The 21,118-nt window shown below is 39.7% G+C and overlaps 1 protein-coding gene across 1 annotated transcript in view; it reads right to left on the bottom strand.

Annotated features, from left to right (window-relative positions):
- Nucleotides 1-21,118, bottom strand: part of LOC137370056 (band 4.1-like protein 3) — a 384,274-nt gene that overhangs the window by 315,656 nt on the left and 47,500 nt on the right. Inside the window, exon 2 of the mRNA XM_068032108.1 lies at nucleotides 20,759-20,809. The gene's annotated coding sequence lies outside the window, so the exon portion shown is untranslated. The remainder of the gene's footprint in view (nucleotides 1-20,758; nucleotides 20,810-21,118) is intronic.

The raw sequence follows: 21,118 nt of genomic DNA on the forward strand, positions 1-21,118 counted from the left end.
TTAGGGTCACCCAACCATTAACATGCTGGCTTACATGGTTCTCCGAAGCCAAACTGAAAGAATCCCAGCACTCAATATAGGACTACCATTCCAGATTTCACCAGTGAAACAGACTGGTCAGTCAATTAACAGCACCTTGAAACAGTCCAGACCCATCTGGTTCAGTTATCAATTACCAAGTCTGCTACAAAGGGGTCAGCTTAGTTCCAAACTTATCAGGCAAATCCAAAAAGACTCCACATACCTCCTCTACTTCCCAAGGAGGATAGTCACCAGTGGGTCATTAGACAATGGAAAGCTTAGGTTTTAACTATCACGAGGTGGACTTGAAGTAACTAGGAGCCCTTTGTAAGTGTTATGATGAGCAGCACGACTCAGCATAAAATGCATGTGCATTCTCACAGCACTAACACATACCAAACCCTATAGAAGAGTGGTTGAAGGTAGTAAGCTTTATCAGTACCCGCTTATCTCACTGAAACAGAATGTCACATATCAAACACTAGATATAGGAGGGCGCATCATCATACCTGGTGTCCAGGTAACACTTGCTAGCAGCAGAGCAGTTATCCCAGAGCTTCTTCATCAGCTCTGCAATAGACATTTGCCTTCAGTGTGCTGAAAGACCTAACAGGGTAGCTTGTGCCATGCCAGTTAGACAATTACACTCCACCATCTGAACTCCCAGATACTGATAAAAATAATGATTGTAACACATGTTATGTATATCTTCCAATCAAAAACTCCAAGACTCCTTCATGAGCCATACAAAGTTATAATACTGCAGTGTTATGAACGCTGGACCTTGCAACATGATTATGGTTTTAAAAATTGTGATTTTTACAAGTTCAAGATGGAGTCAAGAAGGTCAGGTGACCTCATCACTCAGAAAAAGGGCAAGACAGAAGTTTTGGTTACCAGGACAACAAAGAACACAGAGCAAAGACTTTCTTTTGGAAAACAGAGACGGCAGGGCAAACACCAAAAGAACAATGGGTTTTGTCCAAGACTTTCAGGTCATAAAGCAAAGAGTCAGTAATTCAGAAGATGCAAATTTAACAGGCAGCTGTTAACACCTGCAAACAATGGAAGAGCCAAGTGGCTCTGTGAAACCAGACTTCTGGACTCTCCATATTGGAACAGTGCAATAAGCCATTGACTCGAGTCCAGAAAAATTTAACAGACTTTCTGCAGTTGCAGCCTCACAGCAGCCTGCCAGAAAGGAAGACAACTAGTGGTGGTAGCGAGGGAGAGGGGAAACCCTCACTCTTGGATGCCTGATACAGTGAAAAACTGCGAAGACTTGAACCTGGTTTGAAAGTTGAAGCTTACAGAGATGTAGAAAACCAGCAGGATCACCAGGTCAGATGTGCTTGGAGAAGAGAGCGAAGAGGACACTGATTTTTGAAAAGATCCAAGAGATCCAACCCATTGCAACTGGGAGGAACTTGGGACTTTTAAACACAAAGGATTTCATCATCAAAAAGGACTGTGTAACATAAGTGTGGTGTGAGTTTTTCAAGTATTTTAATAAGAAAATACCTTTCTTTGTAATTTGGGGTATCAGCTATTCGCAAAGTACTATTCAGTTAATGACGATTTCTTTTAGCTTAGTTGTTATAATAGAAGTCTTAAAATGTAAAATCTTGTGTAATTCTTTGAATTGGTCTGGTGATTCATATCTCGTATTTTTCACGTTAACGTTTCACTGAGGTTGTAACAGCAGTTGTGGTCATCTAATAAAATATTCCACAATATAGCCAATTGTTGGTAGTGTTATTAGAGAGGCGGGAGCAAAGCACTGTCAATTCAGTCCCATCACTCCACAGGTCGTAGCATATTATTAATATTTTCCCACCCAACCAGACAAACAGCCAAATTAAACACTCTAGTAACCCCCAGAATAAAACATACCAAACCAGGCATCTTTAGACAATAACAAATAAACTATTAAAAAAACTAAATTTTAAACACTGTTAAGATAAACCTATATCTAAAGGCGTTATAACTTTTTATTTTAACCTAACTTCCCCATTCACACACACACACACACATACACTCAAAACTAACAGTTAACTGGTTTTAAAAGTGGTGTTTTTTAGAAAAAAAATTAGCTGTTTCTTAATAAATAAATAAGTCATTGTGGGTTATATTTCTGATGGGGGTGGTATTCTAATTTGAAAATAATCAAATGCTACTCAAAGTCTCCACACAGATTTGATGAAATAGTCTGTTCTTGATAGGCACTCAAAGACTTTGGCTGCAGCAGGCATCAAATAGCTCCTTCAACAACGAGCACAGCAATAGGTCAACTTGAATTTCAAAACCAACAGTCTCTCAGTTGAAACTTTACTTCAGTAATACAAACAAACAGTCTCTTCTTAAGGGTTATTTCCTCCTTAGGCAATTAACTCAACCTGTAGCTCCTTGTAGAATTTTTGCTGAGGGAAAATAGACAGCTCTTCACTTCAGTAGCACGCTTCGCTGGAGAGTCTCCCAAAACTGGTTTTTACACAGTTAAGTGGAAACATTATACCATGTGACCTCTCGCGCTCCTGCTGTCACCCAGGTAACAAAATGCAGCTGGCACAGTGTCTCAGAAATCCAAAAGCTTCTCTCCCTATCTTAAAGGTACACGCTTTTATTCTGGAGGAGAAAAAAAATACCGTTTGATGACAGATTACATCCACCATTTTGAACAACACACCATCATGTGCAAGAAGGAAAGCCTGAATAAGGCAGGTTCTGGAACTGACAATCCTAAGTCGATCCCTCAATATGCTATCCAATACACTGTTGATGCAACCAGCAGATAGGATGACTGTGGACAACTTGTGCTTCACTCCCCTTTTGCAGGAGGTGTTCAATGAGTTTCACTACTTTACATGAATCTTAGAGCTCCAGTACGCAACCCAGATTAAAGTGAAGATTTGGCCATGTACTGTTGTAGCTTTTAATTTTCCCATTCAACACTAGATATAAAGCCTTCAACCCTTTCAATGTTTTCAGATCTTCAATAAAGCCACATCCTGTTCTCATCATTCCTTACAAAAGCAGAATCCAATCTATCTACTATTGCGCCTGTTCAACCAGATAAGTACAAAGTGCCGTTCGCAGGTTTGAGGCCAGTTTATAGAACTTTTTGGTTGTGGGTGGGAATGTGAGGGGACACCACAGAATTGCTTTTATATATAAATAGGATCAAAGAACACATTTAATAAAAAAGAAAAATATACAGTTCAATTTCAAGACTTAGCTGCTTTCGTTAATGAGTTGAATTTTCCTCATTATGATTTACAGTAATAGGTGATCTAACAGCAACCTGCTAGTATGTACTAATCTTGATATAACACTATCATTTGAAGTTTAACTCTTGCCATTTATAGCCTGAAGATTTAATATTTGTACAAGATGTACCAAAAAGTAACATTTATTCAAATATTTAATAAGTTCTATTTATCAATCACCTTAAAGGATTCAGAAGAAAGAGACTTAGTGGCATTCTTCAACAGCAATTCTAACAGCACAATGCTTTTTACCAGATTATATTCAGTGGCTGGTTGTGTATGACAAAAAAAACAGATTGCCCTATTGCAGACTAACATTTTCAGACAGAGTGGATGAATTTCAACTTCAGGAGAGGCGCAAATCTGGCAGTAGTACATCAACCTCCAGTTATACACCTGGCCGATTCAACTTTCTATTGAGCTATCCAGAAACGTATAATGAAATTCCCATTACCATTGCTGTAACGTCTTTACATTTGGCATTGTTGACTGTCCAAAAAGTATACAATTTTAAAAAAAGTTAGCCTATATTTTTAAATAGATTTAGGAGCATTTGTTAACATGAACCCAGTTTGCAGAAGCTTCTTAGTGCCTGAAGCATAGCTAGGCTTTAACCCTAGGCACAGATTAATGGAAGCTTCAACATGTTAACAGTTGCATGCCACTTGTAATAGCTGTGCAATCTAAATGTACTATATATAGATATCCTTGTAATCTACTGCAAATGATTCCTCGTAATGCTGCAGTAATTACATCACAGAAATGAGGTTAATACCCACTTGTGAACATCACAGCACTGAGATATTTGAATTAAAAATGGAAAATGCTGATATATACAGCAGGTCAGACAGCATATACAAACAGAAAAGGACTACGAAGGCATTTTGGGTACCTACCAGTCATCAGAACTGAAGATTTGTGTGAACCTCTTCTCATCTCCCAATTATTTGCACATTCTTTACTCCTTTTAGTTTTGTGCATCATCTCAAATGATGATATTTTGTAAAAGCCAACAGTTTTCTATTCAGCAGTTTCCTGGTCATTACTCCATTAACTCCCTCTCTAGTGTATCTGTTGATTCTCTTTCCCTTCTTTTGTATTCCCCATCTCTCTATTTTACCAACCTTAATAACATGTTTGTCTTTCTGTCTCCAGTTCTGATGAAGGGTACACACCCAAAATAGCACAACCTGCTTCCCCTCCTCCTGCCCCGCTCTTTGCCTCACAGAAGCTGACTGGTTGGTTGGTAAACAATCAATTTAAGTGGGGTGTCTTCTCTTTGCTGCACCTTTGTTGATGGCTTGCTGTGTATTGAATGTTCTATTTTATTTCATATTCCTGCATCTACACAGATATACAACCTCTCCAAAGAGCAAGGGACCAAAACATTTATTTGCAAACTTAAAAGAGCATAACTTAACACTGACAGCATTAGACTGAACAAAACAATGTTTTTTTTCAATGTTTAAGTAGTGACTGTTAATGACATCATCCAAACCACCAGCTTGGAAAGGTTATTGCAGCCAAGAACAGGATGAAGCTCAATTCACCCTCAAAACATTGATATACTATAAAAATATGCACATTAAGTGTTAATGCACACACAAGTGCTCACAGATAATCTAAACTAAAAACATATTGGGGTAGATTTTCATCTTCAAACATCAATGGGATTTAAGTTGGGAAGGTTCTATGAAGGTACCATGCCAGATTAACACTCAGGTAGTAAAGACAAAAATCTACTCCAATAAAAATGGATTGAAACAAACCAAAGGCCATTAATGTTTGTTATAGGTGTTTAAAGGGGCCTTGTGTCAAGACTCCATTTTTAAAAATGGAAAGGCATTCCATAATATAACGGATGCTAAGGTATAAAACCAAAACTTTATCCTATTTGTAACAGAGAATCCTGCATTTTGTTATATGATTTTAGTTATATTTATTTTATTTAGGGGTTAACCATGGCTCAGTAATACCATTTTCACCTCCAAGTTATATGGTTGTGGGTTCAAGTCCCACTCCAGAGACTTGAGCCTATAATCTGGGTTGACGCTTCAGTGAAGTGCTGAGGGAGTGCTACAATGCCACAGGCACTGTGTTTCAGATGAGATGTTAAACTGAAGTCCTTTCGACCCTCTCAAATGGACATAAAACATCCCATGGTACTTTCCGAAGAGCAGGGGAGTTCTCTTGGTCTTCTGGCCAATATTTATACCTCAACCGATATTACTGACCTGGGTGCCCTTGTTCATAAGTCACTGAAGATCAACCATAAACTAGTTAAACGGAGCAGCAGGCTCAAGGAGCCGAATGGCCTATTCCTGCTCCAATGCTCCTCCCAGAATCATGATAGGGTGCCCCTTGTCCTCAACTTCCACCCCACCGGCCTCTGTATTCAACGGATCATCCTCTGCCATTTCCACCACCTCTAGTGAAATGCCACCACCAAATAAATCATCCCCTCCCCTCCGCTTCCAGCATTCCAAAAGGGACCGCCCCCTCTGTAACACCCTGATCCACTCTCGAATCACCCCTACACCTCCCCCCTTTTCTATGGAGCCTTTCCATGCAAGCATAGGAGATGCAACGCCTGCCCTTTTACCTTCTCCCTTCCCACCACCCAGGCTCCAAACACGCACATCAATTTACTTGTACTTCATTCAATTTAATATACTGTCTTCGCTGCTCGCAATGTGATCTCTAAATTGGGGAGACTAAGACAGAGACTGGGTGACTGCTTTGCGGAACATCTCCGTTCAGTCCGCAAGCATTACCCCAAGCTCATGTTGCTTGCTCCCACTCTGACCTTTCTGTCCTTGGCCTGCTACAGTGTTCCAATGAAGCTCAATGCAAGCTCGAGGAACAGCATCTCATCTTTCGACTGGGCACTTTACAGCCTTCTGGGCTCAACATTGAGTTCAGTAATTTCAGCTCTGAATCTCTTCCTTGTTTTCCTTTTCTCTTTTATTTTGCTGGTTTGTTCCCCCTCCCGCCTTTGTTTATTTCTTAACCCCTTTAGTTTATGTTCGGACAGCTGCTCTCTTGCCAGCTATACCTCATCCAGGAAACATCTTTTGTTTCTTTACTTGGTTTCATGGTACAAAGCCTGCCCTCCACCCGATCATAGATCTTGTCTTTTGTTCTTCTTCCCCCACCCCCCTCAACCCCCTTTTCCCTTTTACTATCTCAAAACCTATTACATTTCTAATCTTTGCCAGTTCTGATGAAAGGTCATCAACCCAAAACACTAACACTGCTTTTCTCTCCACAGATGCTGCCTGACCTGCTGAGTATTTCCAGCATTTTCTGTTTTTGTTCCAGATTTTCAACATCTGCAGTAGTTTGCTTCTGTGCCATCCCATTGATGCCAGGTGAAGTAAATGAAAAGTAAGAGTGCTTTGTTGCGATTCAATGTTTGGATTGATTATTGAACTTGTAAATACATCTACTTGTTTTAACCTTTCCACATATGTCGGAGAGTGTGGTATTTTATGACCTTTGAGAGTCAGGAGACGAAGGTAGACATCCCACATGATCTCCTTGATCAATACCTCAAATCAAGAGGTGTTGATGACTCTGGGCATGCTATGTCACCTGTACTACATACAATGGTGCAGACTTCTGTTCATAGGAGACTTGGCCTGCTTATGGAGACCATGGCACTGAAATTCTGCAGGGGTTCTCTTGATTGCCTGATGAAGTTATGGTAGGAGACTTGAAGAAAACCATGGCAAAGCTTCATGGCAGCTTTTGCATTCAGTGACATGCAAATGAGTTTGAGCAAAAACATGGGGGCGGGGGGCATGGAAAAGGAGAGGGGGGAAAACACTTTTCAAAATGGGCAATTTGCAGCAGAATTACTGATTGTGCCCAAAGTGGAAACTCAACCCCACAGAATGTACTAATGGACCATATTGTGACATAGCTTCATAGAGAAAGCAATTAATTACTTTGAAGCAAAAAAAAATGTTGGTAGGCTTTCCAGAGACAGAGATGGAACTATTTCAGAGCAGCACATATGCCTGAAGAAAAAGAAAGTGAAAGAGGATAAGAGATAGAGATAACAACCTGGCAGGCAACAGATCAGCTACACTGATACTGAGACAACTTACAATAGTTTGCTTTGTTGATCCTATAACATTTCAGTGGCAGAATATGCACTATTCAGGGGAAGGGCCCAACATTTCACAGAGCAAAAGCAAGGTTTAGCTCAACTTCAGGCCTTGCAACTTAAAGAAAATGGAAATTCAGAAAGAGTAGAGAATTAAAAAATATCAGTAGAATAACAGATATTACAGAGAGCTGCATAAATCAGAGTTTTATCTCAACAAGTCAGATTTTCAGAATTTGTATTGAAGATGCTAACTTCCGTTCTCTCACTTTTGTTGAATGTATAGGCAACACAGCATTTACCGAGTCTCAAGTAATGATGACCATGAAACTACTGGATTTTTGTTAAAAAACCCCCCATCTGGTTTACTACTGTCCTTTAGGGAAGGAAATCTGCCATCCTTACCCAGTCTAGCCTATATGTGACTCCAGACTCTTAGCAATGTGACTGACTCAACTGCCCTCTGAACAAGCCACTCAGTTGTACCAACCTGCTATAGGAAGGTCGAAGAACAAAAAAACCGGAAACACCACCCGGCATTGACCTAGGCACTGGAAATGGCAACAGTACACCCTGCCCAGTCAACCCTGCAAAGTCCTCCTTACTAACCATGGCAATTCTTAGCTGATCTTTTTACCATGAACACAGGATAAAAGTGCTAGAAGAATGCCCAAACTGCAGCACTACTACTCCCTTGATTTAGAGAACTCTTATAATTTTACTTTAGCTCCACTCCTGGAAGTTTACAATACCATCCAAGTCCCTCGATTGGATTAGAGTCCTGATACCAACACCTGAATATGATGTCATTTCTGCAATATTTCCATAGTACAATGATTCCCCAATTACCGGATTTGATAATTCGAGACTGAATTATAGCATTTTACAGGAACACAATAGTTTATGCAGATATGGTTAATTAGGTTACTAGTAGAGAATATACTCATCACCATAAATTCAAAAATAAATGTATTTGATAGAAAAAAATCAATTTCATGTTAAATTATGCATGGACCTCATATTGTATTAGGTTAATTGTACAGGAATTATTCTATGATTCATAAGCACTGGAAATGTTCATTTAATTTTAGGCATAGTTCAAGATTATACTTATCCTTTACCGACTAAGTTTCAGAAGATATGAGGGCTAGCAGGGGAGATGACATTGCATTACACAATTATCTATAAACAGCAACATTTCAAAAATTATTTTTTGAAAAAAGAAATGAAATTTAGGATTTGGGTTAGCACCATAATTCATCCCATAATGAGATTATGGTACAGTGAAATGCAGAACCACTGAGGCCTGCCATTTCTAAACAGATAGCAAGAAAAAAATCTGAAAATAACTTGGACAGCCATTAACTCCCTCCTGCACATATTTGGCAACCAGCCACATGCTGGCAGAGACCATTGTTAAAATCTCCATCTTCCACACAAGAGTAGATTTTTTTTATTAGTTTTTGTCCACAATTTTGCTGGAATGTGTGCAGTATGAAAAACAAAAAGCACAAAAACAGAACAAAAACCTCCATACTGACCAAATAGCTTGCAAGTATTAAGTACCTGAATTGTGTGTCAGGGAAGGAAAGGGACAAGGGAAAACAAAAACTCTTGGGATACTTCTAAAAGCCTAGTGTTTTATGTATTTGTTTAGGAAATTGGCAACTGTTTTCTGGTTGAAAGCCTCATCCACAAAACTACAGACCTGTTGTAACAGCATAGTTGAAATTCCCACATGCACAACTTGAAGTGTCCACTCAGCTAATGACTTTCATGTTACTGCAAAACTGAACTTGATGACTTCTATAATCAATGACAAAGGTGCAAGAAGTTCTCTACAGTCCACAAATAAGAGTTCAATAGGTAAATGAATAACCTAAAAAAAAGCACTTATGAAATTCAAGTATATCATTTTACTGATGGTCTGATGAATAACAATGATAACGTATAGTCAGTCAATTGACGACAGATGTACTTAATATTTGTAAACAATTGGGTCAGTATGGCAGTTTTTGTTCAGTTGTTTTGGTGCATTTCTTTTTATATATTGTACACATTATTCCAGCAATCACTGGTAAAATTAAGGAGAAATAAAACCCATCGAAAGTTTTGTTCCCAGACTGAGGAAACTTACATAAATTTATTACTATGTCATTCATGTAATACTTTTGGTAATAATGGGTAATGTCATTTATTACTTAGAAATCATTTTATTGTTCTTGGGGGTTTGAGGATAGGCACATCAATGGACCAAAGGTTCAGTACTTGAACCCATTTCACATTTAGATTGGAGGGTATTGAGCAGAAGGCTACATTGCTCTTTCCTGCCTGCTCTTCCAAACTTCCTATTTGATTCTTGAACACAATCATAGAACTATACCCACTTTTCAAACAGAAACATATCCAGTTATTTCCTTTTGATACTGTTAATATATTCTCCAACCTTGTGCCTAACAGAAGTTGTTTCCTGAATCCAAACCTGCCGACCCATGAAAATCTTCAAATTCTCTACCAAGGCCCTCCTCCTCCTATCCAGAAAATAACCCAGCCCTCTTAGCTCAGGGTCAGCTTACAGACCGCCTCATATCCAGCAGCTCACTTTCCTATTAAATTCTAACATCTTCTACCTAACCTCATCGCTTCACAACTACCCATTTTAAATTTCATCTGCCAACTCTCTGCCCATTGACCTAGCCTATCCAGGTTACTCTGGACCATCAGACATTGGGTGCAGTGATCAATTATCTAACCAATTTGGTGTCATCTGCAAAGTTAAGATACCTTGAATAATATTCTGTCCCCCAAGTCATTTATAAAATTATTAACAGTGGCTCCAGCACCAACTCCAATGAGGTTTAGCCATCAACTGGTTTCCATTCTGATACTTCACTATGCACTAGCAATCTTTGCTGTCTACCTTTTAGCCATGCATCCACCAACCTATCTATCTCCATTAACCTGCATCTTGTGAATCAGTTCATTCTTTGGCACAGGATCAAATGCCTTACTGAATTCAGGCAGATAATATCCACTACCTTATCCTTACTCACCAGATTTATAAACCCATCTATGAAATCCATTAATTTAATCAGGCACAACCTCCCTCTTGAAAATGTGCTGGCTCTCTCTAATCTGACAAGTCTGCAATTTGATGATTCATATGTTCACCCTGCAATCTTGAACCAGAACTAAAATTTGAACTTTTAATTTGTTACTAATACGTTCAATAAACAATTCCTTAAGATTTGAGTAGTATCCAAAAGGTTTCTTTTTTGATTATAGCAATTAAGCATATTAAATATTGCACTTCTGGTTTCTTGCAGGTAAAATAGTACACAGTTAACCAGCAGCAGAGAATGTGCTATTGCTGCTAAGAATCCAGTACTTCACCATGCAAGAATGTGATAGGTGGAGAAGTAAGGTGGCTGAAACTCAGGAAGAAGATACTCATTAGGACAGATTGGAATGAGAGATCAGAAGTCTGCTGCAACATTAAGAAAAGGGATCATTTAGACCAACTGAAATTTTAAGCCCTCAACCTTCATTTCTTTTTGGGTTTCTCTCCTATCCCCCTTTCATTCCATCTTGAAGCTGGTCTCATCCACGAGACCCACCTCCTGCACCATTGGCATATTCATAACTGACATCCTCTATGCTTGTGTCCATTGTTAAACTTCACCCTTTGTGCTCCTCAAAATTCTGCAGCTTTTGGCTTGGTTAACCACATCACCCTCCTTCAATGCCTCCTCCTCTACCCAGTTCAGTTGGACTACTCTTCATTTGGTTCCATCTTGTCTATCTGATTTGAGCCAAAGTACCTTCAAGCAGTGCTTCACTTCCCATTCCCACAGTTACCTCCAGAGTCTCTCAAAAATCTATCCTTGGCCCTCTTCTTTAGTTTAGTTTAGTTTAGAGATACAGCACTGAAACAGGCCCTTCGGCACACCGAGTCTGTGCCGACCATCAACCACCCATTTATATGCTAATCCTACACTAATTCCATATTCCTACCACATCCCCACCTGTCCTTATATTTCCCTACCACCTACCTATACTAGGGACAATTTATAATGGCCAATTTACCTATCAACCCGCAAGTCTTTGGCATGTGGGAGGAAACCGGAGCACCCGGAGGAAACCCACGCAGACACAGGCAGTACCCAGAATTGAACCCGGGTCGCTGGAGCTGTGAGGCTGTGGTGCTAACCATGGCATCTTCATCATCACCATTTGAAGACAAAGAGTCACCTTCCACAAATATGCTGACAACACCCAGCTCCACCTGTACACCACTTCTCTTGAGCCCTCCACTGCCTCTGCATTGTCAGACTGTTCAACATCCAGCCACAATTTCCTCCATCTTAACTGATCAATCCTGGCCACAAACTCTGTACCTTTGCCACTGATTCCATCCTCCTCTTTTGCCATTTATCATGTTGAAGCAAATTGTTCGCAATCTTGGCATCCTATTTGACCTGAGATGAGCATCCAATCCCATATCTTCTCCATCACAAGCCCAAGTTCCATCCCTATAACATTGCCCCTTCACCCCCACTTCAGCTGCTATTCTGTTCATACTCAACTATTGCAACCCTTTCCTAGCTGGCCTCTCATCTTCCAACTCCTGAAAACTCATCCAGAAATTTGCTGCCAGTATCTTAACCAGTTTCAGTCTTCTATCAGCCTTGTCCTCACTGACCTATATTGCTTCCCAATCCTACAATGCTTCAAATTTATTGGCCTCATGTTTAAATCCCTTCAAGGCCATGCCCCACCCGATCTCTGTATCCTGCTCCAGCACGACGACTCTACCTCAAACTCTCCATTCCGATGATTCTAGCCTCCTGTGCATCCCACTTCACAATTGTGCTTTAGCCGCCTAAGACCCATTCTCTGGAATTCCTTCCAGAATCCCCTCCACCTTTAAAGATACTCCTTAAACCCACCCCATTGACCAAATTTCTGGTCACCCCTCTGAATAGCTCAATCCATTTTTTGGGTTAGGTCTCTGAAGGGTCTACGGACATTTTTCCTCTTTCTAGGTGCCAAATAGTTTGTTGTATTAAAAAAAAAGCTTGGTTCTGCAACTCATAGGGGCTAATGCCACCAAAATTGGAATAAATATATTTTCTTTTCATTTATAGAATTTACCCATTTACTCCTACACAAGCCATACCATTGAATGAAACCTGATGACTGGGGTGGGGGAGGGCGGGATCAACAAACTCTAAAGATGGAGGCCTAGAATTTCACCAATTGTGCTCATTTGCAGGCGGTCACAGCAAAAATTAGGCTGGAGCTTTTGGGTGCAAGAACAACATAGATATATTTTGAATTTTTAAAAATTTATTCAAGGAATTGATTACTGATCCTCAATCTAATTTTTCAGTCATTTAGAGTAATGTAAAATCTGGTTACTCACAAGTGGATTAAAATGCTTGTTTTTTTGCAATAAACCCAATTTCCACTATATTAATCAAACTTCACTAAGCTACTACTCAATTAAATCAAGGAATATTTATTAAAGCAAATTGGGGAAAAAAATTCCAAAACGTTGCTCAATTGCATTGCTTCATGGCAGCTTTTGCATTCAGTGACATGCAAATGAGTTTGAGCAAAAATTTGGGGGCGGGGGGGAATCACTTTTCAAAATGGGCAATTTTCAGCAGAATTGCTGATTGTGCCCAAAGTGGAAACTCAACCCCACTGAATGTACTAATGGACCATATTGTGACATAGCTTCATAGAGAAAGCAATTAATTACTTTGAAGCAAAATAAAAATGTTGGTAGGCTTTCCAGAGACAGAGATGGAACTATTTCAGAGCAGCACAGATGCCTGAAGAAAAAGAAAGTGAAAGAGGATAAGAGATAGAGATAACAACCTGGCAGGCAACAGATCAGCTACACTGATACTGAGACAACTTACAATAGTTTGCTTTGTTGATCCTATAACATTTCAGTGGCAGAATATGCACTATTCAGGGAAGGGCCCAACATTTCACAGAGCAAAGGCAAGGTTTAGCTTAACTTCAGGCCTTGCAACTTAAAGAAAATGGAAATTCAGAAAGAGTAGAGAATTTTTAAAAAAAATCAGTAGAATAACAGATATTACAGAGAGCTGCATAAATCAGAGTTATCTCAACAAGTCAGATTTTCAGAATTTGTATTGAAGATGCTAACTTCTGTTCTCTCACTTTTTTTGAATGTATAGGCAACACAGCATTTACCTAGTCTCAAGTAATGATGACAATGAAACTACTGGATTTTTGTAAAAAAAAAAACCCATCTGGTTTACGACTGTCCTTTAGGGAAGGAAATCTGCCATCCTTACCCTGTCTGGCCTATATGTGACTCCAGACTCTTAGCAATGTGACTGACTCAACTGCCCTCTGAACAAGCCACTCAGTTGTATCAACCTGCTATAGGAAGGTCGAAGAACAAAAAAACCGGAGACACCACCTGGCACTGACCTAGGCACTGGAAATGGCAACAGTACACCCTTCCCAGTCAACCCTGCAAAGTCCTCCTTACTAACAGCTATAGACTCATGCCAAAATTGAGAGAGCTGTCCCACAGACTGGTCAACCGACAGCCTGACAGTCACAGTCACGGTATCATACCTTACAATCAATGTCCCGGACACCATCACCATCCCAGGTATGTTCTGTCCCACTGGTAGGACAGACCCACCAGACGTGACAGCTCAGTGGTATACAGTTGGGAGGGAGTTCCCATGGGAATCCTCAACATTGACTTATGAAGTATTAGGTCAAACGTGGGCAAAGAAACTTCCTGATTACTACCTACTGCCCTCTTTCAGCTGATGAATCAGTGCTTCTCCATGTTGAATGCCGCTTGGAAGAAGCACTGAGAGTAGCACGGGCACAGAATATACTATGGGTGGGGGACTTCAATGCCCATCACCAAGAGTAGCTTGGTAGCACCACTATGGACCAAGCTGGTCGAGTCTTTGAAGGCCAGTGCTGCCACACTGGGTCTATGGTAGGTGGTGAGCAAACCAACAAGAGGGAATAACCTACTTGACCTCGCCCTCAACAATCTACCGGTCATAGATGCATCTGCCCAATAACAGTAGTGGTTGGAGTGGCCACCACACAGGACTCATCCAGAAAAAGTCTCAACTTCACACGGAGGATCCCGTCCATCATGTTGTGTGGCACTATCATGCTGAAATGGGATAGATTCAGAACAGATCTAGCAGCTTAAAACTGGACATTCATGAGGTACGTTGGGCCAGCAGCAACAGCAGAATTGTATTACACCACAATCTGTAACCTCATGGCCCAGCACATCCCTCACTCTACCATCAAGCCAGGGACTCAACCTTGGTTCAACGGGGAGTGTAGAACAACATGCCAAGAGCAGGACCAAGCATACAAAAAAAGTGAGGTGCCAACCTGGTGAAGCTACAACACAGGACTACATGCATGCAAAAGAGTGGATGCAGCATGCGATAGACAGAACTAAGCAATCCTAGTCTTCAGTCAGAAGTACCAAGTGGATGACCCATCTCAGCCTCCTCCTGAGGTCTCCAGCATCACAGATGCCAGTCTTCAGCCAATTCAATTCACAGCTGAAGGCACTGGATACAGCAAAGACTATGGGCCCAACAACATCCCAGCAGTAGTACTGAAGACCTGTGCTCCAGAACTCACCATGCCCCTAGCTAGGTTGTTCCAGTACAGCTACAACACTGGCATCTACCCGACAATGTGGAAAATTGCCCAGGTATGTCCTGTCCACAGAAAGCAGGAAAAATCCATTCATCCAATCTGGCCAATTACCACCCCATCAGTCTACTCCTGATCATCAGCAAAGAGATGGAAGGCGTCACTAGCAGTGCTATCAAGCAACACACACAGCAACAACCTTCTCAGTTTGGCTTCTGCCAGGGCCACTCAGCTCCAGCCCTCATTACAGCCTTGGTCCAAACATGGGCCAAAGAGCTGAACTCCAGAGATGAGGTGAGAATGACTGCCCTTGCCATCAAGTAGTCCTAGCAAAATTGAAGTTAATGGGAATCAGGGGGAAAATTCTCCGCTGGCTGTAGTCATATCAGCACAAAGGAAGATGGCTGTGATTGTTGGAGGCCAAACATCTAAGCCCCATGACATCTATGCAGGAGGTCCTCAGGGTAGGTCCGCAACCTAACCATCTTCAGCTGCTTCATTAATGACCTTCCCTCCATATGAGGTCAGAAGTGGGGATGTTCACTGATGATTGCACAATGTTCGGTACCATTCGTGACTCCTCAGATACTGAAGCAGTTCGTGTAGAAATGCAGCAAGACCTGGATAACATTCAGGCTTGGGCTGATAAGTGGCAAGTAACATTCGCGCCACACAAGTGCCGAACAATGACCATCTCCAACAAGAGAGAATTTAATCATCTCCCTTTAACATTCAATGGCATTACCATCACTGAATCCCCCACCAACATCATGGGGTTACCACTGACCAGAAACTGAACTAATCCAGCCACATAAATACTATGGCTACAAGAGCAGATCAGAGGCTGGGAATTCTGCGAGTAACTCCTCAATGCCTGTCCACCATCTACAAGGCACAAATCAAGAGTGTGATGGAATACACTCCACTTGCCTGGATAAGTGCAGCTCCAGCAACACTCAGGAAGCTTGACACCATCCAGGACAAAACAGCCCGTTTGATTGGCACCCCATCCACCACCTTAAACATTCACTTCTTCTACCACCGACGCACAGTGGCAGCAGTGTGTTCCAGCTACAAGATGCACTGCAGCAACTTACCAAGGCTCCTTCGGCAGTACCTTTCAAATCCGCGACCTCTACCACCTATAAGGACAAGGGCAGCAGACGCATGGGAATACCACAATCTGCAACTTCCTCTCCAAGTTACACACCATCCTGACTTAGAACTAAATTGCCATTCTTTCACCGTCACTGGGACAAAAACCTGGAACTCCTTCCCTGACAGCACTGTGGATGTACTGACACCAGATGGTCTGCAGCAGTTCAAGATGGCAGTTCACCTCCACCTTCTCATGAGCAATTAGGGATGGGCAACAAATGCTGGCCTTGTCAGTGATGTTCAATCCATGAAAGAACAAAAAAAACTTAACCATACTTTTAATAAAAATATATTTGATTGCACAATGGTATAGCTGCACCATATGAAAATGCTTCCTTGTCTTCTTGGTTATGGAGGAAAAGTAGGAGGGAAAATATCAAAATCCTAACACAGGAAATATTTGATAGATTAATCAGTTGTAAACAGAGGTACAAATACATAGAGCAACAGGCCTGATGATTGCTGCAGCTGAAAGAGAAGCAGCTCATACTGTAGCAACAATTTGCTTAGATTTCACTCCTGGGCAGAGTTGCTGGATTTGAGAAATGATTAAATTTGTAACTTCATATCCCTTCTATATCAGAGCGAGAAACTTTTTGGGAGGGTTGAACTTTTGGTACGTTTCATTATGCACATTTGTACCAGCATCACCACTTACAGATCAGTTGATATGTAACTAGTTTTAAAGTAAAGCTCCCTCTACATCATCCTAATAGTGCGCCTCAACCTCAGATTACCACCCAACGTCAGAGACTTTCCCCAGGCCTAACTAACCTCTCTGACCTCTTAGAGGAAGATGGCCAATCTTCTGTCAAAGAGAGATGCTTAATGTTCTGTGCAACAAGCCTGTGCTTCAGGAGCTGGTTGAGCCTTCTCAAAAGTTGTTATACATTCAGCAAACAAATGCAAGAGCCTTTCACCCCCAATCTGCAGTAGATTCAAACTCAGGTCCTAGAAGTGAAATGATAACCCAGTGGGTTACCCAGTCCCATTTTCTTTTCTTTTGAGCTTTGATTATTTTTCACCACATCAACATACAGCATTTCTTTAATGTTGAGATGTGCTCCTTTTTAAAAAAAAGTTTAATTTTTTTTTAAAGGAGTATTTATACTGGTTTAGAATGCCCTCCTGACATGTATTTTTGCTACAAGACACCAGTAGGACTGATTAAAAGACTGTTAGAAAATAGAAAAAGGCAAATACTGTTTATTTTTGGAAAATACTAAGTGAAGCTTTAAAGGCAGCAAGAAGAAACAAAATGCTAACTCACTGCATATCTTTATTCTAACACATTCGATAATGATTGTGGAACAAATTATATATGAATATTACAAAGATTATTGTTAAACATGATCATATTTTCTAGGCCCTTAATCATCCAGCAAAACTAGCACTATAACTGTCAAACAAGCAAGTGGACTTATCAGTATAGCAAGATAGGAAAAGAAATATGCTAGCGAGAAAAGATTTTCCTTGCTATAGTATCCTAATATTTTGTTTCCGCTCGATCATAGGAATGCAACTAAAGAAAATTAAAATGTACAGGCCAAGTGAACAGACGTTCAGGTTGAGTATTAGCAAATGCTATCAGGGAATCAATTACATAGCCATTGAGATAAGAAACAGTGCCACCAATTATTCCTATTTGAATACTTGCATTAACATCCAGGAGAAACTGTTCCTTTATATGATTAAACTTTCATAATAGTAATTAGCACGTATGGGGCATTTAGAGCCAATGAACCACAAAAAAAAAATCCCTGCACACACTTCTATTAAATAACAAAGATACGGCAGAGTTGGAAAAAACTGTCTTTTGACAGGATGATCTTCAGAGCCCAGGCACGATAAAATGTGCGTTCACACAACAAAGTTCAATGTGTAACAAACACTCCAGCTTATTATTGTCCACAACATTTTTGTTGTGATTTTAGAATTTTAGAAAAAGGCATTCAGGGTACTCGTACATCAAATCAAGTCACACATGTCATACACCTAGTTAAAGCCACAGCCTTCCTTCTTCTAAGTCCCTTCCCCTAATGTCTCTCACATTTACCTATCCACTTCAGTCAGTCAAACATCAGTTTAATACAAAAGCTCAAGCTAAAATGTTTTGTTCCCCTTATTTTGCTTTCCGATTGTCTGTCCCTGCCCCAAATCAGGGACTCCATCAGTGGAGGTGGCCCTACAAGTGGCAATTCTTGACAAAAGCATTGCCATACTATTTAATAATAAAAGACCATCAGAGCCAAGTCCAATCCAATCCTTGCCCAATGTTTATATACGTGTATTTCCATTAGAGATCACGATCAAAAGCAGGAGCTTTTATCCTTCTTAGATGTGCTTAGGCTAATTACAGCAGTAGCTGAAAACAGCTAATTCAGCATAGATCAGGATTTGAACCTGGGGGACTTTCCTGATTGGCATGGCACAGTACTGCACTATGCAATGAATGTATCCACTGAGCCAAAGAAATTCTGCAAGGGACAGATTTTTATTCAAAGATGATAAAGCATTTTAATTTACCTAATGTTCTACCAAAATGGATTCCTTAACAGAAGTTTCATTTTATTTCCAAACAGATGGATACATTTTAAATCAGATCAGAAACAAATGCTAATTGCAATATTACTGTAAACAGAAGAGTGGAATTCTCAAACCATCGCATTGCCCGAGTACCATCAGACAAGAAACATTTCATTAAATATTTAAATTAAAATCAGAAGCTGCAGTTACACTGAAGGTTTGTTTTTAATTCATTCACAGGATCTGCCATTGTTGGCAAGGCCAGCATTTATTGCCCATCCCCAATTGTTCAAGAAGATGGCAGTGATCCACCTTCTTGTATACAACTGAATGGCTCACTAGGCCATTTCAGAGGGCAGTTATGAGTCTACCATATTGCTGTGGTTCTGGAATCACACGTAGGCCAGACTGAGTAAAGGATATTAGTGAACCAGGTGTTTTTTTTAAAATGACAATTCGGTAGTTTCATGATCACCATTACTAATAATTAAATAGATCCAGAATAAAAAGTAACTGAATTTAAATTTCCAGTTTCCATTGTGGCATTTGAACTCCCATCGCCAGATCATTAGTCCAGCCTCTGTATTACTAGTCCAGTAACAAACACTATGCTACTGTCCTGCCATTAAATCCCAAGGAGGGCAAGTAGGGTCAGTAGAAAATGTAAAAATTACAGCTTCATTCTGTAGCTGTTGTATGTGTCTCGATTAGAACATACACTTTGAGTATGTTTAGAACTAAAATCTACACAATATCCATTCAAAACATGCTTTGCCTCCTTCCCATGTATTACTCCAAAAAATACACCAGTTTTGAGTATTTCACAGAAATGGCCCAGCACAGTATTTCTGAACACATTTCTCATTGTATATATTAGATGTTATTCTATATGTTAGATTATAAAATATTGTAAATGGAAACACTTAGGAAAAATATAATTTATAAGACTTATGGGCCAAATTACTTTGGTGAGCTGAACAGCTAAACGGAACACCAGTACAATTCACCCATCATTTTCTTGTTAATATTTCTGCTTAAGATCTTTTATTAGTTTGCTATAATCATGTTTCCCTAACTGCATATATTATCCTTATTAGGTTCAATTAACATGCTTAAACAAGTAGTAACAAGTGAAAATATACACACACATTTTCAGCACTGCTTGCAAGATCATATTACAATTCTCGGGCTAATGTACTTAGAGCTTTCAGTGTTGAACTTCAAATTGATGTCAACCAATATAAAGACAAAAGTCACTTATGCAGTTCGAATGTGCCCATTAATATGTTTATTACATATACTACAGTATACAGGCTTAATAACAAGTTATATTTTGGTGTCACATATGACCGGCCAGTATACAATAGCTTAAAGCCAAAATCTAATTTTTGTTGTGAAATCTAACACTAACAGTTTCAAATTACTTTAATGTGAATTAGCAAACATAATCTTGTCTCCATACAACCAAATTACAACCCACAAGTTTAAATATTAAAAATATCGAATTCAAATATCAAACTAGCCATAAAATGTACCTGCAATAAAATATATCTTCTGTGATAAGATTGCATATAGATTTGATCTTCATGTACAATTAACTTCACCCTTATAGTTTCGTAATTCACTATATAGTTCTCGCTTATTTGTATTATACAACTAGCATTCTCAATTGTAATAAAGTACTCACAGAGACGAACCATGTCCCAAGTCCAGGAAAGATGTTAAATTGCATTATGGATCATTGCGTGTCAAGGTCGTAACATGAAAAACAAAATTAGCAATGAGATCAAAAGAATAGCAAGTCAAGTTTAAGAAATGCAAGTTCAACCTCTGAAGTATCTCATATTTCAGCCCATATTGTAGAACCACAGTGCAGATAGTAGACAGAATACATACTGAACTTAATTTATATAGTATTAAGAAATATAACATACAGCCAGTTCCCAAGTCAGAAAAAATTAAAATTAGTTTGTCTTCATACATACAAGTGTCTCTCTCCCCTCAAAGCTTGCAGACTTCTGCAATGGCAATACTGAAATGGAAGTAAAAAGGGCAGCCTTTAATATTGCTGCATCACTATTTATTTCAAAATCCATTAAAAATGTCATAGTACTAAAATATGAAATTTATTCATAATATATTCAAATTTTTGCAGCTGGTTTCTGCCAAATATTAAAATTCAGTGAAGACTGCAGATACACACATTCTAAACAAAGCATGCATTTCTGAAATTTGTCTCTGCTGTGACTTTAAACTTACCATCTGTTTAAGGATCAATATTGGAAAGAATTTCATTTCACCTGTAATTTCTATCTGCAGATTGATTTTCCTTGAAGCAATT

The sequence above is a fragment of the Heterodontus francisci genome, chromosome 5 (genome assembly GCF_036365525.1).
Source record: "Heterodontus francisci isolate sHetFra1 chromosome 5, sHetFra1.hap1, whole genome shotgun sequence".
Classification (NCBI taxonomy): domain Eukaryota; kingdom Metazoa; phylum Chordata; class Chondrichthyes; order Heterodontiformes; family Heterodontidae; genus Heterodontus; species Heterodontus francisci.